Source organism: Notamacropus eugenii, chromosome 1, assembly GCF_028372415.1.
Source record: "Notamacropus eugenii isolate mMacEug1 chromosome 1, mMacEug1.pri_v2, whole genome shotgun sequence".
In the NCBI taxonomy this organism is placed as follows: domain Eukaryota; kingdom Metazoa; phylum Chordata; class Mammalia; order Diprotodontia; family Macropodidae; genus Notamacropus; species Notamacropus eugenii.
In genome coordinates, this window is record NC_092872.1 from 245,050,115 (window position 1) to 245,072,241 (window position 22,127).

The window sequence follows — 22,127 nt, forward strand, 5'->3', positions numbered from 1 at the left end:
CACCTCTTTGTTATTTTGTTTTTAACTTGCCAAAATTCATGGCATAGTATTTTTTTCCCTCCCCTGAACCCTAAACTGTATCTTCAAGGTCATACAGATAGGTTGACTTGTTCTCTTTTCGTGGGGTTTACTTCTCAATTCTTAAACATTATTCTCTCACGTGTTCCTTTTGCAAGGCAAATGCCAAAGAAACAATAGCATTTGTACTCTTTAAAACATTTAAGGCACTATGAGTCATATCTTGGTCATTTCCTGCTATAAAGATTCATTTATCTCATTAATGACATTGATAATGTGTTTTCATTTATAGAAAGAAGTCTGCTACTTTCCTCAGAAAATCAGCCCATTGGAGAAAATTAAGAGAAATATGGAGTTTGATTAATCATAATTCCAGTCTATCTTTCCATTTTGTTTTTATCTGCTCTTTCATCTCAAATATGCTTTCACAAAGGGATATTTCATTCCTCTTACAGTGTGAAAAACATATTTTTCTGAGTACTCTGAACTTTCAAAGAGGGGACAAATTATAAGGATACATACATTTCAATGTTTATCAATTTTGTCTAATATTATTCTACAAATGCCCTCTGTCTACTTTGGAGAAAAAAAGAAGTAGTATGGGAAGAACCTTTTTGATCCTGTTTAATTTGAAGATTATAATCCTTATTTCAGCCAGTTTTATGTCTACAGGGTACTAAACATCTAGATGAAAACAGATATTGGGTCTTATGTAGGCAAAAGAATTTTTAAAAAATATCTGTTCTGAAAACAGAACCAAAAATTGAGGAATTTCCCAGCTTTCACCCAGATGTTTGGCATGTGTAGATAAACCTATTGACTCCTGTCCCAGATATTTGTAATTTAAAAATTGCTAAAATTCTGAGGACTTACAAGACAAACTAAGTTCATACTGAGTTAATACTAATAATTCAAGCAACCAAATCGATAAGGATTTTATAATATTTTCTTAAAATTAAAAACACAGTCTTTAAGGTAATCATGAAAGTTCACCACATCCCCTTCCTTCATTGTTTGAACAGTATATATTGGCAAGATTGTGTGTGCTGGAGAACTAAGCTGAAAGACTGAGGAAAAATGCTCTGAGGAGAAGGGGCGCTGAAAATATTGAAGGATTTTCACAATAAACTTGGTAACTAGATGGCTCTGATCCAGATCTGCTGTGGTTAGTTTGTTTAGGGAGAAAGGCACCTATTTGGCTTGTTTTTCCTAGAATGGCTTTTCCATGTGCCAAAATAATCCTCATTTGAGGGAGATTTGTTTTTGAATGACTAGCCTTTCCACTTAGTATGGTGGGTCATAAACTACTGGGTGACACAAAACTTGCCCAGCCAACTTTGAGAACTCAAGGGGATGGGGTGAATGTCAAGGCCCTTTGGACCCTGGGATGTTGTCCAGGGGCTTATGGGAAGAAACTTTATTTGGAAACTGCTTTAAAATCTTGTGGTTTTGTGTAAATGACATGGGAGATTTCACATGAACAAAGTGTTTGAAAGACTGTTTTTCTCTTTTTCCTTTTCCTAGTAAGTTGGTGCTTTTAATCAAGCCCCAATTCTGTTGATTAACAAACTACAAGAGTGCTGCTCCCAGTAATGATTCACAGATTTTTGAGATTGTGTTGGTAAGATTCCATCCGAAGGGTAACAAATTATCGCATATAAGTATTGGTTGTATCATCTTAAGAACTGAAGTGGTCTATCTCAGGAACTCATTTTAAGAAAATATATTCCTACAATTAGTGGATTTGCCAAGAAGGAACTTGTTTCTGGGGTTGAAATGATGGGAACCTTACACTGTGGAAAGTAAAAAATAACTACTCAATCTTTGAATTTGAATAGAAGAGAGGAAAGCTGAGTATAATATATACATATTAAGTATAATAATACACATGAGTTTTTGGATGAGAAAATTTCAAAAGGTTTACAGTGGGGATAGGTAGCATCCCATGAGCTAAAATCTTTGGGATTTTAAAGCATGAGGAACTCTCAAGAATAAAATTATAAAGATTATGATGATAGAGAAGTGTTTTTGAAGAGTAGGTAAATGGGGAGCTCAATTCAATAGCATCGATGAAATGTGCCAGGAATCATGAATAATACTGGGGATACAAGTAGAAAGGTCAAAGAATCCCTGTCCTCAAGGAGCTTTCATTCTTACCATTTTATAACTGGCATAGAAAAGGTCCAGGGCATAGGAAGGGGTGAAGCATGGGGAATTGGGATGAGGATGCCATATGTTTGCTTTTGTTTTCAGGGATCCATTCAGGTGTAATTCCTGTGCTTTTTCTCAATTGCCAGTGGAGTAAAATGAGGCTGTGTGCTTGCTCCCATGCTTTTTAGCATGATGTTTCCAGCCATGTTGTCAGATGCTTTCAGTGAGATTGAACATGGCACCAAGGTCAACTACTGCACTGATGGTAAGTTCTTCAACTTGAAAAGGCTACAAGTTAAGACCCAAAGTGGAGGGAGTGTTGGTTTTCTCTTTGTAGATGATTGTGCACTCAATGCAGTCTCTGAAGTTGAAACACAGCAAAGTATGGATCAATTCTCCGCTGCTTGTGCTAATTTTGGTCTAACAGTTAATACCTAGAAAACACAGGTGCTCCGTCAGCCACCACCACACCATCCATACATGGAGCCATCAGTTACAGCAAATGGAGAAGTTTTGAATGCTGTGGACAAGTTCACTTATCTTGGTAGTGTACTTTCCTGGGATGTACACATTGACAATGAGTCCAGAATTAGCTCAGTGTATGGAAGGCTCTGAAAGAAAGTATGGGAGAAAAGAGATATGAGACTGACTACCAAGCTGAAGGTCTACAGAGCTATTGTGCTGACCTCATTGTTGTATGCCTGTGAAACATGGATAGTCTACCAGTGCCATGCTAGGAAACTGAATCACTTCCATTTGAATTGTCTTAGGAAGATTCTGAAGATCACCTGGCAGGATAAGGTACCAGACACTGAGGTCCTTACTCAAACTAAACTGCCAAGCATTCAAATTCTGCTTCAGAGAGAGCAATTCTGATGGACTGGTCATGTTGCTAAAATGCAAAGTGTATGCTGACCAAAAAGACTATTTTATGGAGAACTCCCACAGAGTAAGCATTCATATGGTGGTCAGAAGAAGCGATCACAAGGTCTCTCTTAAGAACTCTGGAATTGATTGTGTGACATGGGAGACACTGGCATAGGACCATTCTGCTTGCAATGCCCACATCAGAGAAAATGCTGTGCTTTATGAGCAAAATAGAATTGAAACAGCTCAAAGGAAATGCAGGATGCACAAATTTGGAGGATCCATTCCAAATGTTCACACAGACTATTTGTGCCTGACCTGTGGTAGAGCATTCCGAGCTTGTATTGGTCTGATCAGCCACAGTCAGACACATTGAAACATTACTCTAGCATAGTGATGTCACTGTCCTCTTTGAGAATGGAGGGCAACAACCAACCAACCAACCAATTCCTGTGCTGAAATAGTTATTTCTCCTCCACTCTAGGGAAGATTTCTTGGACTTGGCAGTTATTGACAAGAAGTTTAATGATAGGAGTAGACAATAGGTATTTATTAAGTACTTATTATGTGCCATATACTGTGCTAAGTATAAAGAAGTTCAATCAAAGGACCTAGTTTGAATTTAGTATGCACCCAATCTCTAAATTAATCCCTAATTAAGGAGAATACTGAGTTCATAGCAATTGAACTCAAACTCATGGATTTACTCTCTCACTACTACTTGTGTGACCTCAGTCAAGTTATTTAACTCTTTGTAATTTAGTTTTCTTATTTGTAAAATGAGAAGCTTAGGCTAGGTGAACTCTAAGATCATTTATAAGTCATATCATCATAAGTCTTCTATCCTATGATTTAGTAAAAAGACTGTTTGGCTAGCTGCTCATGCAGACTGTTTTTTTTTTAAAAAAATTTCTATCCTTTTTATTTCTTATTTTTTGTAAATTCCTTCATCCATTCATTGATAGCTGGTTCTTGACAGAAAAATATGAACAGAATTGACATATCCATGACCAACATCTGCCATGTTCCATCCCTTCCTCATAACCTTCCTACAGGAAGGTGAGTGATCTTAGAATGTACTCATTAGTTGTGTGTGTGTGTGTGTGTGTGTGTGTGTGTGTGTGTTCATCCTTCGCTGCCAAAGAAGACCATGCCATCAGAGAAATAATGACATGACTTACACTTGACTTTGTTTTGAGTGAGGAAGGGCTGTGCAGGTCACCAGCCTCACTTCTCCTCCAGAGCCATCTGAATCCAGTGACCTGATATTCCTTAGGATAACTGAAGATGACCCAGGATGAGGCAACTGGGGTTAAGTGACTTGCCCAAGGTCACACAGGTAGTGAGTGTCAAGTGTCTGAGGTGAGATTTGAACTCAGGTCCTCCTGATTCCTGCACTGGTGCTCTATCCACTGCACCGCCTAGCTGCCCCACACTGATCAGCTAAGCGGATCATGAATGTACCATTTCATCACAGGCCGTTCTTTGGGAAGCCAACTTTATCTAGACCGTAAGTGAGATGAACAAATGCTACGACTCCCACAGAAGATGCTTTGAGGGCCTCAGATTGGACATACCCTGTTGTTTTTTTTCTTCTGTGGGAGTACAGCACGGCACAAGAGCTAACATGTGGAAAGATTATGTTAGGCCTTTGCAGTTGCCCAGCCTCTCTGCTGTAGACATCTGCCTTCATTCCTTCCAAACTCACACTCAGTTTTCTCATTGTTGTAAAGGGTTTTCTCCAAGGAAGAATGCCAGCAGTGCCTACTTTGCTTTTCTGGCTTATATGTGGCCTTGGTGGGGATAGAAATACAAGAAAAGCATTCTCCTTTTCATCTTCTTATTGAGAAAAATAGCGCCTTCTGGCTTATGCAAACACAATCATCCTCCTCTTTACCGAAAATATAAATCAGCAACCAACTAAGTGCTGAGCTTGGTAAAGAATGTACAGGAAGCCATGGTCCTTGACCTACAGATTATATTCATGAAACACAAAACAATCAGCAATCATTACAAGTATAAATATATGAGATTAGTAAGAGATTTTTTTTCAAGGCGAGCCAATAAAACTAATCTCCTTAGTCACCTTGTCCTGGACCCTAGACTTTTTAATTACAATTCCAAACTTGGTAATAATAATTTGGAAGACTCCTAGTTTAGGAAATGAAAAAGAAGGGGATGGGAAAGATGGTGAGCATAATTACACAGTTCACTTGGGGGTTAGGGTTGACAAACAGTATATCCAACCTCCTGCCAAGTACATTTAGCAGCTAACACAAAAATTTCCCTGGGAGCAGAACTCCATGTCCCTCCACTGGGTTAGTTCCAGTGACACCAGACTGGGTTTTCTTCTCACTCTAGTGCTGTTTAATGTCATTTGGCATTTCATCTATTTACAAAGACGCTAGTTATAGAAGAAGTAGAACCTAACACCCTACCCATTGTGTGTATCTTTGGATTTAAATTGAAATCTGAGTTCTTTGTAGGATCCCAAAATGAATCATCAGTAGGGGTTTTTTTAAAATGCATCCCTAGTTACTATCTGGTTAAATGGACAACAGCACTTCTGGTTAAGTTTATGCCTCCAGGCTTAGAAATTGAATTTTTGGATCCACAAAGGAACCAGTTCATAGTGGATTTCAAGGCCAGCTCTGTGCAGCTCAGGGGGTTTCTGACATATTGGATCAGCCTCTCTTATTTCAGGAGTTCATCCAAACTGACTATCAGAAATGTTTTGGGGAAGGGTGACCCATCAAGAGTTAGAACATTCTGGCTATGACCTTCCCCTCCCCACTGAGAGGAGCACCTTGGTTTTGTGTCAGAATATTAGAATTAGGCATTCCTTTCTCTTGGCCACTTTTATCCTCTACAAAAATAATTGGGGCCAATTTTCTTTAAGTCCAGAGAGGATTCAGTTTATTCTGTTGCATTTTCCCCCAACCTACTGATGAATTTTTATGAAAAATAACCATGACTTGTTTCACAGAGAATCTTGGGAGATGTTTCCTCACTCTCCCCTGCACTCTGAAGATGCCTTTAAAAACATATGTGTGAGGGAAACAAACTTGCATTTTGAATTAATGCCTCCCTCCTGGTGATCAGAGTCATGTTCAGCCCAAGAGAAAGAAAACATCTTTGATTACTTAAGTTAATGGAAGTATCCCTGGAGTCTAACTTTGATTAGATGGAAAGGCAAAGCCTTATAGGGGGTGATTGAAGAAGAATTTAATGATTAAGGAAAAGGATTCTCCAGGATGCTCTGCCATTGTAAGTGACTGATGCTCCGCTAAATGAATTATCACGGTTAAGAGAACTTGTACCTGAGCTCTAGAACTGTTTTAATTTGTTGGGGGTTTTTTGTCTTTGTTTAGGAAAACAATAAATTGTGAGCGTACTTTGCATAAAGGAGAGAGAGTTTTTCAAAGACTGGATGGAGTTCTGTCCCTTTGAATTTTCTCTCTCTCTCCAAACAGGCTTAGAATGAAACTAATTTAATTAATATAATTGTCTCTGGCAGGCTAGTACCACCAAAGCAAAGAACAATGTTTTTCTTCCCTGTCATGATGGAAAGGCCCTGGAGTCTTGGCACATGGGTGTATTGTAGAATATATATGCACATTGGGCCCATGTATGGTATGTGCCTCAAACAGGCACAGACCCAGTTTAAGTCCTTCTGCTGAGTAGCACAGAGGTCCTGAGAAATTTGGAAAGGTTTTTCATATACTTTTTAGCAACTGGTGGCAGCTACTCTTCTTGGAGAACTGTTAAAGAGAGAAGTGAATGTGGCCAAGCCCTGACTCTTGTTCTAAATCATTCTCTTTGGGCTACTGTACAAAGCTATTACAAGAGCAGTATCCAGGGCAGAAGCAGGGTAGGCATTTGCTCACGCCTCCTTCCTCATATAAACGTGGAGAAGGTTGAACCTCCAACCCCCAGACCAGCATTATTAACATGGTAAAAAACAGTTGACATTTCCATGGCTCTTTAAGGATGGGGAAATATCATACACATATTTTATCTTTTGATCTTTATAACTGGCCTGTGAGGTAGGTGCTAAGAGTGTTAACTCTTGTATTTCACAGAGAAAGAAACCATAACCCAGAGAAAAGTGACTTGGTGCTATAGACATAGCATTGAATTTGAAATCAGAACACTGGAGTTGAAATCCACTACCTGTGAGCAAGTTGCTTAGTTTGTCTGGGCCTCCTTTTACTCATCTTTAAAATAAGAGGGTTGGACTTCAAGGTCTTCATGATACTGTGACTTTCTGGTGGTCACATAGCAGCTTAAGTATCCACAGTGGGACTTGGATCCAAGAGTTTGCTGGCCGTAAGTCCAACCTTCTTTTCTCCCAATCATGTTTCTTTGATTATAAATGCAGAAAGGGAAGAATTCTACTATGGAGAGACTTTCTTTCTTTCTTTTTTTTTTGGTCTGTCACTGAGGAATATTTATTCTTCAGTTATTTGCTGAATGTCTCCTGGGTGACCAGTCATTTGGTAATCTGTGGGAAATTGCGAAATTGAATTGGAAAGGGACTTGGAGATCATCTAATCCAGACCTCTTATTTTATAGATAGGGAAACTGAGAAAAAGAGATGTTAAATGACTTTTCCAAGGTCACAGATGGGAGTCAGACTCAAGGAAGGGGGGAGGGAATAGGTAAAAGTTGAACAACCTACTCTCTCTCCCCTCCTCCCCCCACACACTTTTAAGCTTTATCATCATTATAAACATTATTCCCTCACTTTCATAAAACTAGGCAATCAACAAAACAATAAATCAAGCTCTAATTTGTAGTGTTTCTCTATTTATGAGACTTAAATGAATACAATAAAAATTTAACAACTGACTACTCAAGCCAACATGAGTTCGCTGTAGCATTCCCACGAACTCAGGTCATCTGACTCCAAATCCTGTGCTTTTTTCAACATGCTACTCTAACTCTAATGCCTCAATAGCCAAAAACAACCAATGTGTTTCTTGATGCTTAGGAACTGCATAGACTAGAGAGGAATATAACTCTTGTGTGTGGTATACAGTAATATACTCATTAATTACTTTGTTAATTTGTATAAAATATGGATCTATGAATACACTAATGATGAGAAAAGGAGCATGAAAAATCAGGGCTTAATGAAACCAAAACAATTACGTGACAGTGACTAAGAGAAGTTTATTCCTCTTCAATAGATTTATTTTAACCTAGGGAACCAGGAAATGATCATTTCAGTATTCTATATTGTCCATTGGTCATTGAAAGCAGAACTGAGCTAACTGAGAGATTCTATTACAATATAAGTAAAATAATTCCCCCCCCCCCCAAATATTTCCAAAGCTTTTTCATGGGGATATCAGTTTATTGCTAGCATGAATTAGAGTCATTGACTCTAGTCAGGGCTAGAACGGACCTTTTCCAGGCCCTTAATTTTATAGAGGAGGAAACTGAGGACCAATAAGGTCAAATGACAAACTCAAGTTCATGCAACCAATTGAACAAATATAGACACTATGAACGTGTTGTTAAGCCACTAGACAAGTCTTCTCTATGTTATATACCCTTATAGTGTCAGATAACCCATTGAATATGAATTGTATAATAAAACTGATATGGATACAGATGATCTGGAATGGAAGGAACCACTAAGAGACTTTATAAAAGGAAGACTCTAGTGGCAGATGAAAATGCACAGTATGGAATTAATTAGCCTCTCCCAAGATAACAATAGACATAAATTCCTACTACTCTTCTATAGCAATCAATCAAATATTTATTGAACAATGACCATATGCCAGGCTCTGGAGATATAAAGACATAAGTGAAACACTGTCAGTCCTTGAGGAGCTCATATTCAATCAGGAGAGACAACATGGACATAAATAAGCAAATATGAAATATATTCAGAAAGCATGGAAGGGTGGGCATTAAGACCTGGGGAGGATCAGGAAAGACTTCAAGTAGAAGGTGATGCTTGAGTTGTGAGGGTCTAAGAGGGAATACCTTGCAGTCAGTACAAAGGCATGAAATGAGAGATAGCACGTTCTAAGTGAGGAAGAGCAAGAGGGGAGGGAATAGGTATTTATTAAGCACCTACTATAGGCCTAGCATTGTGCTAAGTGCTTCACAAATTTTATCTCCATCCAATAAGAATATATCAAATCTAAGATCCTGTGGGAATCCTCTTAACTTGACCTCTAGAAGACATTCTACTTTCAGGCAGCATGATATAATGGTAAGACCACTGGATTTGGCATCATCTGGAATCAAATCCCAATTGAACCATTTACTGCTTAGGTGCCCTTTGGCAAATCACTTATCTTTGAGTCTCAGTTCCCTCATCTCCAAAATGAGAAATTTGAATAAATTAACTATAGATCCTTTCTAATTCTAAATCTGGGGTCCCATGAATTTTCCTGAAGTCAAGACCAAGGTTTATGTAACCAAAACATAATGTAGTATGTGTCATTAAGATTAATGGGTCTAGCATGCTTGGAAACAAAGATTGATTCCATACATTCAAATAGACGAATTACCACAAAGTCTGGAAACTGACATAGAACTAGATACACTACCCAGGACTGTAGATGAATATATAAGGAGGATGGGCCATTCTCCAAACTCTCTGAGCTCCTTCTACTCTTCTGTCACACATCTGGCTCCATGTGGTGCTGGTATCTGAGCTCCATGGATAGATGAGCACTTTTGGACATGGATGCCTTGGCATTCTGCCTGTCTTGGTTCAAATAAAAGGCATTGCTGGAAGTCTAGGTCAAGTCCTGTCTTCTTGTGCACTTATTCCAACACAGTTCTTCTCTATCTCTGTGATTTCCTCTAGCCATCGTCAAATATCTTTGTTCTTGGAAAGGGTACTTGGTTTCATGTGGCTGGTCTCTATAGGTCAATGGCTGAGAAGATGTCCTGGTGTTTGTTTGTTTCAACTCACCTTTACTGCTGTTTCACGGAGAAGACAAGGCAGAGGCAAGATAGGGAGAGGAGAAAACAGAGGGTGATGCCTTTAGGTGAATTGATAGATTCTCCATACAACATGAATATTGTAGGTTAGGCAGTATGTATCATTCCAAGAAATGATAATTTGATTACAAATGATGAAAGTGGTGACTTTCATCTTAGTTAACCACATTTACCATGTCTGAGTTTAGTAAAAGACATCCACTGTTTCCAGCATTCTCTCTTGTTACCCTATGAATCCTCCCCAAGATCTCCTCTATGCTCTTAGAGGAGCCAACAAGAGGTTCAGGGTTTTGCTTCACAAAGTAAAGAAAAATTATATAATCATGGGTACCATGTCCCAAATACCATCTGGCTCTGTCTTCTATACAGGAGGGACCTCGAGGAGAATGATGCTATCTGATACCATCTGTCAGGCAGGCTTATAAAATCAACACCCATTTTAGCCAAGAAAGCCCTGTGCAATTCTATGAAAGTGGGAGGAGCAGGAAATCATATTGTCCAACAGGAAATAGTAGTGTAGTATAATTAAAGATTTTCATGCAGTCAGAGAGCCTTAGCAGAGATGCTGTCAGAACAGAGTAGAAGCTATAGAAGCTCAAGAGGATGGTGGCTTGCAGTATTTTTGCTTTTGTCATTTCTTTTTCAATTTTTGAAACTTTAAAAATTTGATGTACAATTTGAAAGAGAACAAGACCACCTAATGATGGTACTAAGGCAAAGGGATGTCAATTTTGGGAAGGACCTAAGTTGCTGAGCTTTTAAGACTTGAGTCACTAGCAAGGTAGATTGGGTGGAAGTAAGATTCTGTTATAAATGATTCTTCTACTGAAATAAATTCTTATAGATGATTAGTATACTAAATTCTCAATTGTTTGATGGCAGATTATCTACACTGTGGAGCACAGACAACAAATCTCTCAGTTTCTATTTGACTCTTACTTTCTCAGTTTTAGTAAATCCCTTGTTTATATTGTCACCATCACATCATAGTCTGCAGCCCAGAAGGTGCTAGTGGGGAACATCTGAAGTAACTTTTAAAAAAATATTTTACTTTTAATTTATGAAATAAAATAAGCATTTCCACAACATAGTATAATAAAAAAGATGATTGCACATGAAATTGCAAATCCATTATGTACAACTTGCTGTTCTTTTAAAATCTATAATAGTTATCATGTGCATTTCTTTTTTCTTCCCCTCCAGAGATAGCTACGATTAGATAAAATATTTATATTATGTAAGGTCATTCTATTTATACTTCTATGAATCAGTTCTTTTCCAGGATGCAGATAGTGTCTTCCTTCAAATGTCCTTTGTCATTAATTTGGGTATTTATAATAGTCAAAATGACTTATTTACTCAAAGTTATTCTTAAAACAATATTGCTATTTACTATATATAACATTCTCTTGGCTCTGCTGTCTTTGCGGTTCATTTTTTCATTCAGGTCTATACATGTTTTTCTAAGATCATCAAACTCATCATTTCTTATAGCACAGTAGTATTTCATCACAATCACACACCACAACTTGGTTAGGCATTTCCTAATTGATGGGCATCCCCAAAGTTTCTAGTTCTTTGTTGTACAAAGAAAGCTGCTGTAAATATTTTAAAACATATAAAGAATATATATAAGAACATATCTTTTCTTTTCCCCCTAATCATCCTTGGAAACAGACCTAGTAGTGGTATTGCTGGGTCAAAGTGTATAAGCAATTTAATAACTCTTTGGGCACAATTCCAGATTGCCCTCCAAACTGGTTGGAACAGTTCGCAATTCCACCAACAATGAATTGGAATTCCATTTTTCCACATCCTCTCCAACATTTGTTGCTTTTTCTTTCAATCATCTTATCCAATCTGATAAGTGTAAAATGATGTCTCAAGGTTGTTTTCATTTGCATTTCTCTAATAATGATTTAGAGCATTTGGAGGTGCCTTTATTTTAAAACCCAAATGCTTGAATCTTCCTAGAGAAGATAGGAATTGTAACACAAATAAGCTTGGAGAACAAAGGTAAAGTTCTGATAAGACCAATTTTCTTTTTCATAGAATCATGGAATTTTAGACTTGGAAGAAATGTCAGAAGTTATCAGTTTGAGACATACTGCTTTCCATTCCAAGGATGACATGGTGGAACAAGGAAGCATTAAATCAGAGTTGGGATGAAGAGTGAGAACAAAAGGTCAGGATGAAATTTATCCTTTTGAATTGCCCATGTCACTGTTTCTCTCTGTTAGAATGAATAAAGTAGAGGTAATGTATAAGGATACTGATTTCAAAGAAGTATTGATGACAAACTAAGTCTCTTTTTTTCCTGTCTTATGACAACTCCAGTTGGAGGTTTTGCTCATTTGCCTCTGTAGTCACTGGGAGGAGCTGAGGTATTTCTTCTGGATGTGAAGTAAACAAGTTGCATTAATTACACACTATTTATTTTTTATACCTTGGACCTGCGAATGCTTCTGATAAAGTTTTTATTAGACTCAGTTGAATGGGGAAAAAGATTTATATTTTTGATTTCTCAGATAAATTTGGTATACAAGATATGTAGAAAACTGATGTAAACAAAATGTATATGTATACATATACATACATAATTATTATGTGGGTATATGTATATATATGTCAAAAGAAACAATCTATTCTCAAAAGATTCACAAACTATTAATAATCATATTAAAGATGTTCTAAATCATTAATAATAAGATAAATACAAAATGCCACAATCCTGAGGTTTCACCTCACATCCAAGTAATTGTCAAAGGGGACAAAATACGGAAACAGTCAGTGTTGGGGGGTGATTCTGGGAAGATAGATACACTAGTGTATTGTTGGTGGAGCTGTGAATTAGTTCATTCATTTTGGAAGAAATTTCAAGTTACACAAATAAATTAAATAAAAGGTATGTACTTTTGACTCAGAGATTCCACTACTAGGCACATCCAAAGGAGGTTATTAATAAAAATAAAGTACTTATATAGACCAAAATGTTTATAGTAGTACTTTTTGTAGTAGTAAAGAACTAGAAACAAAGTAGATGGCCATCATTTGGGAAATGGCTAAACAAATTGTGTCACATGAATGTAAAAATGATGAATATAATGAATATAGAAAACATGGAAACAAAGCACGAAGCACGCAGAGTCAAGAAAACAATATCCACAATTACTACTGCTACTACATTACATAATGTAATGGACAATGTCTTCAAAAAAAATTGAAAGTGACATTGCAAAATCACAAAGAACAAACATAGTCCCAAAGAAGGGATGTGAGAAGACCCATACTCCACTGCGAAGAGGGAGATCCATGCATGTGAAAAACTGATGTATTTTCAGATTTTTTTCAGGATATTGATCAGTTTTGCTAAATATTTTTTGCTGGCTCTTTAACTTCCTTTTAAAACAATATTCATTATTACATGAGATAGCTGTGTGGGAGGAGACAGGAAAAAGAATACAGGGGAAAATTTAGATGAAATAGAAACAAAAGGTATCAATAAAATATATAGTTTTGTAAATAAAAGAGTCCTAGACTGAGTGACTGGAGAAATGGATTTTAGTCCTGGAATATGCCACTATCAGTGTGACCTTAGAAAAATCACTTTATGTCTTTGGGCCTCAGTTTCCTTATTTGTCAAATTAAAAGGGTTATAACACTATAAAAAGATTGTCTGGTGTCCCTTTCAACTCTGACATTCAATAATGATTTCATCTGTGATTCATCTGGGCAGATTTTACTTAAGGACTTAGACACATGTCTAGACTGATGGTCATTCTGGATTGCCTTTCTCCTGTAAATTTGGTAGTAGCTCATGTAGCTGTGCCTTCTTTTTGAGTTCTATCCCAGAAGTCTCAGTCTTTTAGTTTCCCTAGTGGCCTAGAAAGGTAATGTGTCTTATTAATATCCATGCTGATCTCTATAGTTTTATTTGGCATATATTTATAAACAAAATATTGTGTCTAATTAATTAGCACAATATTCAATAAAACCTAATATTCAAATAAAACAAAGCTTAATGCAGTTGGGACTCCATATTTGTCTAGAATTTCTGGGAAAATTGTAAAGCAGTTGGGCAGAAATTAAACTATTAATATTTATCTTACACCATATGCCACAAGAAGTTCCAGGTGAATACACGATCTAAGGTCACATCATAAAAAAAGAGAGCAGGATTAAGGCAGTACTTTGTAAAGCTAAGAATGGGAGAGTATTCTTAACCAAACTAGAGACAGAAATGGTAATATTTAAAGTAGATAATTTCTGTTAATTAAAATAAAAAAAGGAATCTGCACAAATAAAATCAAAGCATATAGGATAAGAACAGAAGCTACTGAGTGAGAAAAAAAAATCTTTATAGCAAATATCTGGTTAAATATCAGCTACCTGAGGCAAGCAGGGAATCTGTGCAAATATGTGTAAATAAGAGATGAATGGGCAAGTTCAAAGAAGAAATGCAAGCTATTAGCCACTACGTACAACTGCTCTGAATCTCTAAGAATTAAAGAAATGCAAATCACAATATCACTGAAGTTTCATTCCACACTCATCATGTTGGCAAAGATTGTAAGAGAAAAAAAGTGGTAAACTGTGGAGGGTCTATAGGAAGACTTAACAATGTACTTGCTGTTTGCAGAACTGTGGATTTAGTGCAATCGTTCTTGAAAAGCATTTAGGATTATATTAGAAAAGTCACTAAACTATATGCTTCCTTTGATACCACAAACTGGTCAAAGAGAAAAGGAAAGATCTCTTACATGCCAAAATACTTATATAACAGTGTGTGTGTGTGTGTGTGTGTGTGTGTGTGTAACAACAGATTGTAATGGCCCAGGAGTCAGAGCCGCCCATCACATCAAGGGTTGACAATTCTAGGCTCTCTCAGATTGGTTTCATTCAAGGTGATCCTCACCTGTAAAGAGAAAGGTCAGGCTGTGTTTCTTACTCTTTCTGGCTCCCCCTCCTCAACCCTGAGTCCTAGAGGAAAATAATGAAAGTTGTAGTGTGGTTCAAGTCTAGGGTCTCCCCTAAAGGGATAAGAAAATCATTCATTGTACCATGTAGTGTTAGGCACATTGCTGCAATTTATTACCTCCCTATTCAAGTAATGCTTAAACAGCAATGACAATGAAAATGGCAGTGGAATTAGTAGGAATACATTGACAAAGAGGGGCAGCTAGGTGGTGCAGTTGATAGAGCACCAGTGCAGGAGTCAGGAGGACTTGAGTTCAAATCTCACCTCAGACACTTGACACTCACTAGCTATGTAACCTTGGGCAAGTCACTTAACCCCAGTTGCCTCATCCTGGGTCATCTCCAGTCATCCTGATGAATATCTGGTCACTGGATTCTGATGGCTCTGGAGGAAAAGTGAGGCTGGTGACCTGCACAGCCCTCCCTCACTCAAAGCAAAGTCAAGTGCAAGTCATGTCATTATTTCTCTGATGGCATGGTCTTCTTCAGCAGCGAAGGACAAACACACACATTGACAAAGACTTAGAATTGGAACAGTAATCCATTACTGTATTCTTTACTGGGAGAGTGCCGCTTAAAACATGAGATTTGTGTAGGATTACTGAACACCATTTCACCTTCACTTTGACTATATATTTTTCAAGCAATTCTCTCAAGGTCCAAATATTTTGTCAATACACTTCCTGGCATGGGTTAATTCTTCTGATGGTGATCATCTTTAAGGGGCAGGGAAGCAAAGGGAAAAGCATTTAATAAGCACCCATGATGTGCCTGGAACTGTGCTAAGTTCTTTGCAAACATCTCATTTAATCCTGGTAACAATCCCGTGAAGTAGGAGCTATTATTATCTCCATTTTATAGATGAGGAAACTGAAGCATATGGAAGCTAAATAAGTTGCCTAGGATTCCACCTATTTCAAGTTTCTGAGGCTGGCTTTGATCTCAGGTCTTCCTGACTTTAGGCTCTGCATTCTATCCCTCATACCACCTTGATGAGAAGGCTGTAGCTTATCATTTTTTCCTTCCAGTTAGCTGACTGAAGAGCTTAGGAACTCACAAACATCTGATGTAACCACTCCTGAAAAGTCCATCCCTCTGGGTTGCTGTTCAGTCAGATGCAGGGAAAGAAACATAGAGTAGAGTCAATCAACCAGTGACCTCACTATGCCAGGCATGTTGCTAGGCTTGGGGACTCAAATATAAAGAATGAACAATTGCTACTATGAAGGAATTTACATTCTATAATAAGACGCATCCAAGGGCTATAAGTTCAAGTTCTGGCTTATCTAGAGAACATATTTAGCGTAAGCACTGCAGTCGTGGATGAATAGCGACCATAGCTATCATAGGTAAAGGAGTGAGAGAGGGATATACCAGGCAGAGAGAGGGTGTCCTTTTCCCTTCCTGGGACATACAGGAGAGAGTTCCAAGACATATTTTCAGAAGAGAATGAGAGTTGTCTCTTCCTTTGAATACAAAACTGTATGCAGGTCAAAGAAAAAAGGAAAGGTTTCATACATGCCAAAATACTTATATAGTGGTGTGTGTGTGTGTGTGTGTGTGTGTGTGTGTGTGAATGATTCTTCCAGGCTCAATGGTCAATTCTCTTTGAGGAAAACCCTTCCTCTGCTGCTCTCATTGGGACCAAGGCATTGTTGCATAATCTCAAAATCCTTTAGTGCTAAGCATGTGGCTATAGAAGTAGCCATCAGCATCTAAGCTCAGCCTCATGAATACTCCATGGCATATGTTATATTCTCCTTACGTTCGATAACAAAGAACTGGAAATAAGGTTGGCACCCTTCAAATGAGGAATGATTGAAATAGCTGTTACACATGAATATAGTAGAATGTGTCATTGCACTTTAAGAAATGATGAATATGGTTCAGGGAACTTGGTAAGATTTCTATGCACTAATACAAAGTGAAATAAAAGGAAATACATTTTCACAATAATTATGATAATATAGCATTGAGAGACATCAGAACTCTCATCAATGTAGTGATCTACTGTGACTTCAGAAGAGTGATGATGAGGACATCCCCCTCCTCTTGGCAGAAGGATATTGGACACAGAATTAAGAAAAAAAACAATAATAAAAGATAAAAAACTCTTGTGTGTTGAGCAGTGTGCATATATGCCTGGAGCTGTCAGATTATTACATTATAATTATAATTATATTATACAGTCATATATGGATATATTAATCCCAAAACATGGTAGTCTCAGAACCAGGCAGACCTAGGATTAAGCCGTGCACGATGACTATGTGACCCTGGGGAAAGTCACTTAACTTCTTAAATGCCCTAGGCAATTCCATAAGACTATCAGTGGCATGGTAGATTCTTGGTAGGAGGAGCTGCCTGATCAGGAGTTCTCTGTACCAATGAAATCCCAGGTCCAATCCAGAAAAGTCACTTTGATACTTCCAATGATACTAATTCCACTTCCAAGTGGGGTAATTTTTGTCCATTGCCCCCCATAAATCCTCTACTGAGGTTGACCTAATGCCCTGGAGACCTACCTTTTGCCCTTTTAGTATTTTGTAGGTTTTAATATATCACTCAGATTGTTCATCTATGTTCCCTCATTTTTATCCACATGGGTACTCCCTCCATTGGTGTGGATGACCACCTATTCATGACTTCTCATCCTATTTGATTCTTGTCCTTGTCCTCCTGGAAACCTCTAATATGGAATATGCCCCATGCAATGAGAGTCTTCCTCTAAGTTTCTGAACATTCCAAGGGTTCCAGGCAATGACTGGGCCTTTGCTTCTGTCAATGAGTCTTGAGAAGAACTTAGTGGTTTTGACGGCCACCTCACACCATAGATGAGCTTACGATTTTCTAACAATCCAGGGCTGTTGTTATCATTTTTTAATATGAATTATTGTCTATTCTTTTGTATAGTTGAATTTTTAAACCCAAGTGAATTTTACATTTATCCATATAAAAATGTCTTCTTAATTCATTTTACCTCATCATAATGGCATATAATGAGATTTAATCAATGCCATCCATTTTGTTGATGTGTTGGCTAACTCCCATAGTTTCATGCCATCTAAAAACTTAGAATGCAGGATCTTGATCTGTTGAATCAGGCAGAGTGAGAGAAGTTGGACCTCCAATAGAACTGGCAAATCTATGCTATAAGGTTATAGTATTGTAAGATCCTTGAACCACAGAACTAATCCAAATCCTTCCTTCCTTCCTTCCTTCCTTCCTTCCTTCCTTCCTTCCTTCCTTCCTTCCTTCCTTCCTTCCTTCCTTCCTTTCTTCCTTCCTTCCTTCCTTCCTTCCTCCTTCCCTTTTCCTTCCTTCCTCCTTCCCTTTTCCTTCCTTCCTCCTTCCCTCCCTCCTTCCCTTCCTCCCTCCCTCCCTCCCTCCCTCCCTTCCTTCCTTCCTTCCTTCCTTCCTTCCTTCCTTCCTTCCTTCCTTCCTTCCTTCCTTCCTTTCTTCTTCCTCCTTCCCTTTTCCTTCCTTCCTCCCTCCCATTTCCTTCCATCCTCCTTCCCCTCCCTCCCTCCTTTCCTTCCTTCCTTCCTTCCTTCCTTCTTTCCTTTCTTTCTTCCTCTTTCCCTTTTCCTTCCTTCCTCCCTCCCATTTCCTTCCATCCTCCTTCCCCTCCCTCCCTCCTTTCCTTCCTTCCTTCCTTCCTTCTTTCCTTTCTTTCTTCCTCTTTCCCTTTTCCTTCCTTCCTCCCTCCCATTTCCTTCCATCCTCCTTCCCCTCCCTCCCTCCTTTCCTTCCTTCCTTCCTTCCTTCCTTCCTTCCTTCCTTCCTTCCTTCCTTCCTTCTTTCCTTTCTTTCTTCCTCTTTCCCTTTTCCTTCCTTCCTCCCTCCCTTCCTCCCTCCCTTCCTCCCTCCCTTCCTCCCTCCCTCCCTTCCTTCCTTCCTTTCTTCCTTCCTTCCTTCCTTCCTTCCTTCCTTCCTTCCTTCCTTCCTTCCTTCCTTCCTTCCTTCCTTCCTTCTTTCCCTTCCTTCCATCTTCTCCTACTATATACCAGATATTATGCTGAATGTTGGAATTACAAAGACAAAAACAGAGAAAGACAAAAATGGTCTCTGCTCTTAAAGAGCTTATAATCAGTTAAGGGGAGGAAACAGCATGTGCCCAGATTAGAAACTGAAGTACAAAACTTCAGTATAGTAGTTTGGGGGATGAGGGGGGAGGACAGTGGTAACCAGGAAAGGAGAGCATGTTAGTCTCTGTGTAGGAGGTGGTGCTTGATCAAGGTGTGCTTGATCTTGGAAGCTCAGAGGAGGCAGAGGAGAGGAGGGGGCACCTTTCAGGTATGAAGAAAGGATGAAAGAACTGAGTCCAAGACAGATGAAGGACCTTGCCCAAGGTCACATAGGTAGTAAGTAGAAGAAGCAGAATTTGAGCCCAGGATTTCAAATAACATACTGTCTAAATTATAACACTGGAAAATTATCCTTCCTCACGTTCATAAAGACCACCCTTGATGGCCTACAGGGCACTAATGGGTGGGTATCTTAAACGTCTAACAAGTAAAAGATTGGCACTAGCTTGGAGCGGCAAGGGGGTCTTTGGGCTGGGAAGTGTGAAACTCATTTCCAAAGTCATTAAATGTAACACTTTAAACAGTGGCAGGAACTCTGCAGCTCCAACCCTTGGCCTCAGAGTCCTGTTCTCTCAGCTGGAGTCACACACTTAGATGTAACCTCCAGAGTGAGGCCTGGGCTGGAAAAGTGCTCATGAAAGACGGGAGTGGTTCCTGAGGGCTGCTTTCCCAGAGAGGGGAATTCTTTTCATTTCACCTTGAGGTCTGAGTGTGGGTGTGTTGGGGGAACTGGGGAAATAGGGGCCGAAGATGATGCCGCTTTTTTTGAGTCGAGCCATGTGTCATTTCACAGGAGCCTGTAGAGTCTCTGTCATGTTTCTGTCTGGTAGCAATTAGCTCCACAGCAATTAACATTGCTGATATGGTGGGAGGAAGCCCAAACTTGTGACTGCCAGTGGAAAGAGTGACACTTTACCCTGGATGAAATTCGCACACACACATGCACACACATATGTACATACATGCAAACACACACACATGTTGTTTCTGTAACCAAACACGGCCAAACTGGTGCTAGATCACAAAAGTCTTGATGTGAACTTCTTTGAAGGTGAAATATCCTAAAGGATGGTTTTGGTGGGACTGAGCATGATGATGGTTTCTGACACTTAGAAGAAATCTTAATTATAGGACTGACTGATTTTACATACCCCTGGTACTCCTGCCCCAGTCCTGGAATGGTCTTTTCTAACTAATGACATCTCCATAGTAACCATAGAATCTCTGAGTTGTAAGCAAGATCTCTGGTGTAATTTAATTTAACACATCCCTAAGCCAGAATGCTCCCATAATCTTGCAGAATAGAAAAATAAGGAAAAGGAAGGTTACATGACTTTTCCAGGATCACAAACATGGAAGGGTAAAGCTTAATAAAGGTGATTAAGTTTCAAGTTGCCTTGAAATGCTTGTTGACTGAGTAAGAGATGAGGTTTTAACCCTGCTTCCAGAGCCAGAGTCCTTTCCACCATGCCTCACTGCCTTCTTGGTCATCCAGTCTCTGCTTGAATGCCTCTAGCACACATTAAAGTATGCTATAAATGTTAGCCATTGCTGCTATTGCTTTTCCTAACAGTGGGAAGGTTATGGTCCAAAGTAAAGGAGAATTGGATTGGATTGAACTGGATTTGAAGTCAGGCTATCTGGATTTGAATCCTGACTCTGTGACTGATTATCTGTGTTACCTTGGGTAAAATCATTTAACTTCTCTGAGGATTCAGTTTCCTCATCTGTAAAAAGAAAGGATGAATTTAGATCACAGGTTTGTAACCCCAGGTCTATGGAACTCCAAAGGGTCTATAAAATTGGAAGAGATAGATTATGCTTTTATTTTCACTAATTTCTAATTGAAATTTAGCATACCCTTCAATTATTGAAAATATGATTCTGAGAAGGGATCCACAGGCTTCAGTGGACCACCAAAGGCGCTTATGACACACAAAAATGTTAAGAATGTTAAGAACCCCTGGACTGGATGAATTTTAAGGTTCCATACAGATCTAAACCTATGGTACTATGACTGCTGCAAGACTTGGTTCTGCCACTTATCATTGTGAGATTTTGACAAGTCACGTAATCTCTCTGAAGCTCAGTTTTCCTATCTGCAAAATGAGTATAACAGCATTCACATTTCCTCAAGGTTTTTGTGAGAATCAAATGTTATCCTGTCTTTGGAGACATGGTCTGATTGAATATTTTAGCTGAATCAGTGTGAAATAGAGGCAGAAGGTCTTATGAGCAATTCACAACAGTCTTTTCTCTTGCCAGAACTCAAGTTCACGGCTTGAGATTTCTGCTTGTGATGAGCTCATACCCTAATTGCATATCATGTCATGAGCTGGAACAAGGGGACACCAGTTTGGCAAGGAATTCAGAGGAGAGTTGATCTTCCCCTCCATTATATTTCCATTCTCCTCTAACATTGGGGTATTAAGAGGCTTCTTTCTTATGAGTAATGTATGATCTTTATCTCAAGTGTTTGTTTATTTTGAAACAATGTGGTTCACCTTTAAAGTGAGATTGTCAGGCTTGGTCCAATAGCTATTTTCTAATATGGCATCTTTACTTCTCAAGGGATTCTTATGTTTTTATTTTGGAAACAAAAGGCAAGGTGATATGAGTTTCCTATAAATGGAAACAATATGGACTGAAATAGCCTACTGCTGCTGAAAAACAGTGATGGCCAAGTGGGTGCCTGGTGACCCAATTGTGTGGAATGAATGTCTTCAGATCATACAAAATCTGAGGCATTGTGGACCTCGAATTCAGGACTGATTGTGGGGAGGTCCATTAACATGGTGGACTGAATCATCTAATTCATTCATTAAGATGATAAAAATAACCAGATGGAGCTTTACTCTTATCTGGTTGTATCAACCTGTAGACATGACCTCGTTCAAGCATCCTACTGTTGTTGAAAGATTATCCTCAACCAGTAGAGGGTAAACTCTTTGGCTCTTCACTACCTGCAGTATATGACAGACCAAGACACAGCCCAGGACGGCAGTAGAGTCAGAGGATCTGAGTTCCAGCTCCAGTGTGTGTGTGTGTGTGTGT

At 38.7% G+C, this 22,127-nt stretch overlaps 1 long non-coding RNA gene across 1 annotated transcript in view; it reads left to right on the top strand.

The window, feature by feature from the left end:
• Window positions 1-258: 258 nt before the first annotated feature.
• Window positions 259-22,127, top strand: part of LOC140524780 (uncharacterized) — an 84,087-nt gene continuing 62,218 nt past the window's right edge. Inside the window, exons 1-3 of the long non-coding RNA XR_011973831.1 lie at window positions 259-1,639; window positions 2,272-2,434; window positions 12,061-12,193. This is a non-coding gene — a long non-coding RNA (uncharacterized lncRNA). The remainder of the gene's footprint in view (window positions 1,640-2,271; window positions 2,435-12,060; window positions 12,194-22,127) is intronic.